Genomic DNA, 9331 nt, shown 5'->3' on the forward strand with positions numbered 1-9331 from the left:
GGTGTTTTGGGGAAATCATTCTAAAAAATGTTAAGTGACGTGAAAATATTGTAAATTGCAATGTTTGTATTTTCAGTGGTTTGGAACAAATTGTTGTTTCGAACTGTTGAATAACCAAACACTTTCTTTAGCATTTTGATCTTCGGGTTACATCATATTTACCAATCGTCCAATATCTTTGGGTTATATTATAATTAAAAATTTTAAATTTTTACTACATCTAAATTCCTTAAATTTGAAATTTCTTTATCCATAATAATTTATTCAATAATAATGGTTGAACTAAATGAACACCGAGCAAAACACCTAAAGGACTGATACCGTTGATTCATTCATATTGATATTGTATATATGTGCATTCATTAAATATATTAGAACCCTTTACAACAAAAAATACTTGGTTACTATTTAAAAAAAAAAAATAGTAACAATTATAATGAATCTCCTATATTACATTGTATTCATATACTATGAGTTTCATATTTAAATAAATAAATTCGATATTAAATTACTTATGTATGAACTTCTCATATATAATCTTGCATTGATGTACTTTCAAATATTTATTTAATTATAAACATTGGACATTAACTCATTCGCGCAATGCGCGTGTAAAACTAGTGTGTGTATGTGTGTGCGTGTGTGTGTGTGTATATATATATATATATATATATATATATATATATATATATATATATATATATATATATATATATCTAAAAACAAAATAAGTGTCAATACAAGTTATGTCCTTGATTTTTGTCCATTTTTTATATGCTAATAAATATATACATTTTGCTTTAATTGTTGTACATTTGATTTGTATTGGACAAAATCACCCTTACACCGTTATAACACCGTTAGTATTTAATATATCCACCAATCTTACCATACACCTACATCCATCATATCGTTTTCCTATTTTTAGTTATCATTTTATTAAAATTATCATATAACAATTAATTTAATTATAAATTATATTTTAATTAAATATTTATATGAATATTAAATTTTATATATATATATATATATATATATATATATATATATATATATATATTGTTTTGATCACTATATTCAAATATATGATAATTTAAAAGTATCATCACTTTAAAGAATTGCGAAACATAATTTTAACTAATTTTTTTAAATTTTGTTTCTTAATAATATTTAAATATTGGGCATAGGTTTTCGCGCATCGCGCATACAAAATGCTAGTGTATATATATATATATATATATATATATATATATATATATATATATATATATATATATATATATTTATTTATTTATTTATAAAAGGTGGGTCAGGTAAGGTTCTAAGCGGATTTTGTACATAGAATCCGAATTCAACTTAACCCATCACAAATTTACTTTTTTAAGGACATACTCTCGATCCACTACTCATTATCACCCACAAAAATTCGACCCATGCATGATGAATTTAGATGGATATCCACGGGGAGGAATGAATTGTCATCCCTAGGTGACACATTATGAATTGTCATCCCATTGGATACGAAACCTCTGAGTAATATAGGAGAAAGGTGCAACATTTGATTCACATTCTCATAAATAATTAATATCTTGTTTTCTTAAAATTCATACCTAACACAATTAAAATAATTTTTATAATACGAGAGGAGTAATAATCAATCACTTGTGTCTACCTAACAACAAAAGAAGACTTTACCATAATTCTTTGGTCAAGAATGCATGGCTGCTCGATCGCGGTCATCTCTATTAATTATATTCCAAAATAATTAATTTGCACGTGCAATGCTATTAATTTATGGGTGCGGACGGTAAATTCTATTCTTATGTAATAATTCGTAAATTACATAGGACTAAGATAAGTAAATCACATTAAAAAATCTTGTACAATGAACTAGAACAAAATAGTATTAAAAAAAATTAAACATGTGACCTTATAGTATGAAAATAATGCTTTGCACACTCAATAATCCTTTTCGGGGTCAATTTACACAGCTTGCCCAATAATGTTTATACCAAATTAAACACTAATGTATAATTTAAATTTTTGTAGGTAACTAAAGAAACCTGTAATCATTATTTAATAATGTGCATGTAATTTACGATACTTTAGTATAATAGCTGGCAAATCGTATACGAGAGCTCGCTTTAGGGAGATTTTGTGAGACGGAGTTGACCGAGATACTGTTAATAAGATTAAAACTTGTGACATTCATGCACAATGATCATGATTCACTCACTGGGTCAGAACTTAGCACAAAGGTAAGGTCATGGTCGACAATGATGATAAAGACTGAAAAAAGTGGTACCTACTTAAGTTGTTGCAATACTATCAAAATTTCCCTAAATACACATATCTTTCCTAATTTGAAATGAATATATAGTATTGTTTTTCTTCCCAAAATAATATATATTTTTTTACACTCATAATTCTTTACCAGGAATTCATCAATATATCTATATAAACTTCTTTTTCCTTTTGGGAATAATAAATTTATTTATTTATTTATTTATTTTGCCTTTTCATATGTTGAATTAGCAAAATATATATATATATATATATATATATATATATATATATATATATAGTGATAATAGAATAATACTACTTCCCCTTAAAGCAAGTCCATTTGCTTAGGTTTTTATTACTGAGTTTTTACCGTTATGACAAGGAAAGAGATAAGGAAAAAAAAAACAATGATGATTAACAGTTTATGCACCCAGATGGCGTACACACGCCATCTAGGCGTGGCGCAGTGAGGACCACGTGCAATTTGCTTGTTTTTTCTCTCAGTTTGCTCACTAAAAAACTAAAATTAGAGGAGAAAAAACTTGATAAAAATCCCTCTCCATTTGTTCAAAAACCACAGCCAAGTTTTTTCATATGAAAAAATTATAAGAAACCCACAAATATGGTTGCTCTTAGCTTCTTCATGTTTATCTCGTAATGTTCACCTCCAGTTTTAGCAGCAAAACACTTTCATTCGATGTATACCATTAATTGATTAATCTAACCCCGCATTAAAAAACGAATCTCATTATTAATCTATTATGAAAATAACTATTAATATATTACAACTAATATATTACCATGCAAGAAGGTGAATATTAAAATTAAAATTAAAATTTGATATCACTCAATATAATATAACTAGTAAATTACCTGTGCGATGCACGAACAAAATTTTGTTATTATATATTTAGATGATAAAATTAAAAATGAAATTATAATTAAGTATTACAATACTGCTTATCATATCATAATTAGTGTTATCATATCTTTACAATGTAAATGATTTATTGTAATTATTTTTCTTCCAAAATAACTAAACAACCTAATTTGTGATTATGACCATAAAAGGATGTAAAGTGTAAGTGTACAATTCTAGTACATGTTAATCTTTGTTTGGCTAATTTATTTAGAGTTGTGTTTATTAAATTTAATTAAGAATTAATTTAGTATAAATCTATTTTGGACCACTTGTTATCATCCAAAGTTAAATTGAGTGGATAGTATGCTTTGACAAATAAAAAGGAAGTCAGCAATATTACAGTGCAGCGCTTCAAATGAAGAATATGTGGCTGCATGTGGTTTATCGAGAAAAGAGGAAAGCTATTTTTGAGGATCAAGCGTGTGGATTAAGGATTAATCTTTGCTATAAAAGGGAAGTCACCCAAATGAGAAGGTTGCCGATTTGAACTGCTATTCTGAATACATACCTTCTCTACAAAGCTATCTAATTAAATTGCCTATATTATATGTTTTTAATTAAGAGTGCTTAAATCTGAGCTACATGATCTGTACCTGGTACTGCTGAAGCTTATTGTGAAGATTGTTATGGCATGCACGTTTCAGTCCTGAAGAGGTGTTAGGAAGGGTTGTAGTGGTAAAGGCTGTGAGCCGTTTGTAGTTACCTCTTGTAATACTCCTTGGTGAACATCTATAGTGGATTGGGCAGACGTGGGTTTCCCCGCAGACATAGGAGAAGCGCTCCGAACTGCGTAACAATTCTCTTGTGTTATTGTTTTATTTTATGCTTTCAATTTTCGTTATTTACGTTTGCTTAACAAATCTAATTAATGAACACGATTGTTGCATAACATAAAATAGTGTAGAAATATCAGTTACATCTTGCATTCAAGATTCACGGTGCAATTTCAATTGGTATCAGAGCCATCAGACTTAAATTATTAGTCTGTAGATCTAGCGATTCCGTGCCTCTTGAACTCAAGCTTTCAGCGGCTTTTATTGTTTGTCTGTTTTTTGCTCATTTGTTCGATCTCACGGGTTGTTGAGTGTTACAGAATGGATCGTGATAAGATTCTTCCCAGCTGACTGCTGACAACTACGCCTATTGGAAGGCTCGCACACGTACACACCTAAAAGCTCAAGGTGAAGCAGTGTGGCGGTCTGTGGTGACAGGTTGGACTCATCCTACCAAACCCAGTACTAGCATTGACGGAACGAAAGTAGTTAAACCTGAAACTGAGTAGTCTCAAACCGAAAAAACTAACGCTGGAAACAATGATAAGGCCTTAGATACGATTTACTCTCTTATGCATGAAAGTCAATTTTCAATAGTTGCAGGTATTGCTTCAGCCAAAGGCGCTTGGGAAGCTCTTGAGTCAACTTACGAAGGAACTACGTCGGTGAAATAATCAAAGTTGCAGCTGGTCCAGTCCGACTTCGAAGAGCTTCGGATGAATGAGGATGAGACTATCATAAACTTTCACACACGCGTACAAGAACTGGAAAATCGTGCGATGGTCCTTGGTGAACCGTTCTCGCAAGCGAAACTTGTTTAAAAAATCCTGAGATCTTTACCTCCGAGGTTCAGAATGAAAGTCACGGCTATCCAGGAGCATGATGGCTGGGAGAACAAAATGGTTACTCAGTTAATGGGAAATCTTAGAACCTATGAAATGGAAATCTTAACTGATCACTCGAAAAAAACAAAAAAATGTACCTTTTACCGCTGAAGAAAATAATGTTGTATCTGATTCAGACGAAACAGGTGATGATACAGTTGTCTTTTTGACTAAACAATTTTCTAAAATTTTGAAACAGGTATCCAAAAATTCACGCAACAGAAATCCACAAAGAGGAGCAACATCGTCCAAAGTTGGTCCCAAGACAGGTTTGTCAAACTTCAAACAGTCTGTCTCACGTCCAGGACAGTCCAAAGAAAAACCTAACAATAAAGGAATCAAGTGCTATGAATGTGAAGGCTTTGGACATGTACAAGCAGAGTGTGCCACCTACCTTAGACGCAAAAAGTCTATGTCAGCCATTACCTGGAGTGACGACGAGCCTGACATTGAAACAACTGGATCTGATGTTGAAGAAATCTCGGGTAACTTTTTCGCATTTACTGCACGTGTCGTTGGCTGTTCGGAATCTGTTGAAGGAGCTGACTCAGAGGGTGGTGAATATGTCTCCGCGGAAGACTTAGAACTAAATGCTTTATCTTTTGAAGTTGAGTTTAGTAAGTTGTATCCCAAATGCGAAGCCCTACGAAAAGCAAATCGTAAACTAGCTAGTGAGATAGAAATTGTAACAAATGCTAGCAAAGTATATCAAACTCAAATAGCTGATAGGAATGTACTGCTTAAAGAAGCGGCCGACCGAGAAGAGAAACTAAAACAAGAAGTACGGACCCTGAAGCAAGAGCTAAGCACCTACAAACGGCAAATCCAAATGATGGACACCACTTCAACACTTGACAAAATCCTTGATTCTAGAAGAAAAACATCTGCAAAATATGGTTTGGGTTTCACTTGAAGCAATTGAAAGGACAAAACGGTATTCATCAAAGCGTCTGGACATGATCCAGAGGACATTCCTGAATCCAGCTCAACGAAACGTACCCATGGTATAGTAAGGTCAAATAAGCTATATTATAAACTCTATAACCCCGTATGTCATTATTGCAGGTTACGCGGTCATACTAGACCCGAATGCTACTACTTCTACAAGGATCAAAGAATCGAGAAGTTCAGACACAAGAACATCCAACCCTTTACAAAACAGATTTGGGTTAAAAAGACTGACTATATTTTGTTTGTCTCTTTTCACTCTAAAAGTGCAGAAAGAGAAGAGAAATGGTACTTTGACAGCGAGTGTTCCCGTCACATGACAGAAAATGCCAAGTTCCTAAGTAATGTAAATGCCAACAAAGGTGAAGTTATCTTTGGCGACGGTATTAAAGGTCAGGTTACTGGCGTAGGCACACTAAATGTATTTGGCTTGCCAAAGCTAGACAAAGTATTGCTTGTCAGTGGACTTTACGCAAATCTTATCAGCATAAGTCAACTATGCGACCAAAACTGGAATGTGTGCTTCACCAAAAACAACTGCAGTGTTATGGAGAAAACAAATCAATGCGTTATGGAAGGTAAAAGGTCAACTGATAATTGCTATATTCTAACTAACAATATGTTCTGTTGCAGGTCCAGCATAGATGAAGCTGAGCTATGGCATCAAAAAATGGGTCATCTGAGTTATAGACTACTTGATAAACTTGTAAAAACAGACGGTGTTCGTGGCTTACCCAAGATGAAAGTCGAGTCAACCATCTGTGGTGCTTGTCAAGCTGGGAAACAGACCAAATCATCTCATCCAGCTCAACATACAATAAACACAAGTCATTGCCAAGAATTGATTCACATGGATCTCGTTGGTCCAACTCAAACAGAAAGTTTCGGAGGTAAGAAATACATACTGGTATGTGTTGATGACTTTTCACGTTTTTCGTGGGTAATCTTTCACAGGGAAAATTCCGAAGCACTTGAAGCGTTCAAAACACTGAGATTAAAACTCCAAAAGGAAAGAAATGAATCCATTATTCGAATTCGAAGTGATCTCGGCAGGGAATTCGAAAACAAGTTGTTCGATGACTTTTGCAATCAATCAGGAATTACTCATGATTATTCAGCTCTAAAGACACCACAACAAAACGGAGTCGTGGAACGGAAAAATCGCATCATTCAAGAAATGGGAAGGGATTACCACAAAAATTCTGGGCAGAGGCTGTAAACACCGCATGTCACATCATCAACCGAGTCTATCTTCGTCCATGCACAACACAAACACCGTATGAATTATGGAAAGGTAAGAAGCCGAACATTAAATATTTCACATTTTTGGCTCACTGTGTTTTATTTTGAAGGATAGGAATCCTGTTGCAAAATTTGAACCAAAAAGCGACGAAGGAATTTTTCTCGGTTATTTAACAAACGGCAGGGCCTACCGAGTATACAATAAGGTGACCAACACCATCATGGAGTCCACCAATATCGTAATCGATGATCAACCAAGTGAGATTGTTGAAGTTACCCAATCTGACTCAGTGACAGAACCTGATGCAAACCGTCCTAAAACGCCTGACTCTGATACTCCGGAACCAGATCCAGAGCCACCTGCCTCATCACCCATATCAACACAACCTGAACCAGAATCAGAGTCAGAAAATGAACAAGACGACATTGACATTCCAACTCGCATCCAGAAAAATCACCCTATACAAAATGTCATTGGAGATCCCAGTTCAGGTGTGAAAACTAGAGGGAAACCAAAACGCGACTATCTGCAACTGGCCGGCTACGCCTGTTATACTTCACAGATCGAACCAAAGAATATCAAAGAAGCCTTGACTGATGAACACTGGATTAAGGCCATGCAAGAAGAACTGGGGCAATTCGAAAGAAACAAGGTATGTACCCTAATTCCTAAACCTAATAATGTCAATGTTGTAGGTACCAAGTGGATTGTTCGCAACAAAACTGACGCAGCCGGCAACATCGCTCGAAATAAAGCACGACTTGTAGCCCAAGGGTATTCCCAAATTGAGGGAATTGACTACGACGAAACGTTTGCTCCTGTAGCTCGTCTAGAATCAATCCGGCTACTTCTCTCTATTGTCTGTGCTCTAAAAATCAAGCTCTTTCAGATGAACGTTAAAACAGCCTTTTTAAACGGCTATCTCACGGAAGATATATATGTAGCTCAACCAAAAGGGTTTGTAGACCCACACCATCCGGATTATGTATACAAGCTACAAAAAGCCCTATACGGTCTAAAACAGGCCCCGAGAGCCTGGTATGAAAATCTTGCCCAATATCTACTTCAGAACAATTACAAACGAGGAGGATCAGACAAAACCTTGTTCATAAAACAGTCAGATAAACACATAACTATTGCACAAGTTTATGTTGACGACATTGTTTTTGGATCCACCTAGACAGGTGAAACGGACCAACTGGTCAAAGTCATGCAACAAGAGTTTGAAATGAGCATGATCGGTGAGCTGACGTACTTTCTCGGATTACAAGTCAATCAGTCAAAGGAAGGGATCTTTATATTCGAAGCTAAATATGCAAAAAATCTCTTATCAAAATTTGGTCTTGAATCGGCCAAAGATGCTCGTACCCCTATCTCAACGACAACCAAATTATTCAAAGATGAAAACGGAACTTCTGTTGACTTCACCCTGTACAGAAGTATGATTGGCTGTCTACTATACTTAACTGCTAGTAGACCAGACATCATGGTAAGTGTTGGGATGTGTGCACGTTATCAAGCAGATCCAAAAGAGCCACACCTGAAGGCGGTAAAACGTATTATAAAATACGTTAAAGGTACGCTTAATTATGGCATTTGGTATTCCACTGATACTAATCTTAGTCTTACAGGGTTTAGTGATGCTGATGGGGCTGGAAACGCCGACGACAGAAAAAACACGTCTGGCGGGTGTTTTTTTATCGGAAAAAATTTAGTCGCCTGGCACAGTAAAAAGTAGAATTCAATCTCACTCAGCACTGCAGAGGCTGAGTATATAGCTGCGGGTAGTTGCTGTACACAGCTACTCTAGATGCGTCAAATGCTTTCCGACTATGGTTTAGATCAGAAAAATATGACACTTTTTTGCGACAACACCAGCGCAATCAACATCTCCAAAAACCCGGTTCAACATTCCAGAACGAAGCACATAGATATTAGCCATCACTTCATTCGTGAACTAGTCAAAGAGAAAGAAATAACTTTATATTACATTTCTACTGACAAAAGCCTAGCAGATTTATTCACAAAACCATTAGACAATTCGTGCAGCTCTTGGAGTTTGCAATCCCACGACCAAATCTCTTCGATCAGGTATCACAATTTAAATTTTTTTTCTTTCTTTCTAACAGTTTTTATTATTTTTTTTGCAGAATCAGATCAGTATTTTTTTGTTATTTTTCTCACCGTATGCTTCTTCGAAAAATCCAACGTTAATATTAGCTCAACTTACCTTATAATCCTAAATCTCCTAAAAATTACCTTAGAGTTTCAATTC

The sequence above is a fragment of the Ipomoea nil genome, unplaced genomic scaffold (assembly GCF_001879475.1).
Source record: "Ipomoea nil cultivar Tokyo-kokei standard unplaced genomic scaffold, Asagao_1.1 scaffold0114, whole genome shotgun sequence".
In the NCBI taxonomy this organism is placed as follows: Eukaryota; Viridiplantae; Streptophyta; class Magnoliopsida; order Solanales; family Convolvulaceae; genus Ipomoea; species Ipomoea nil.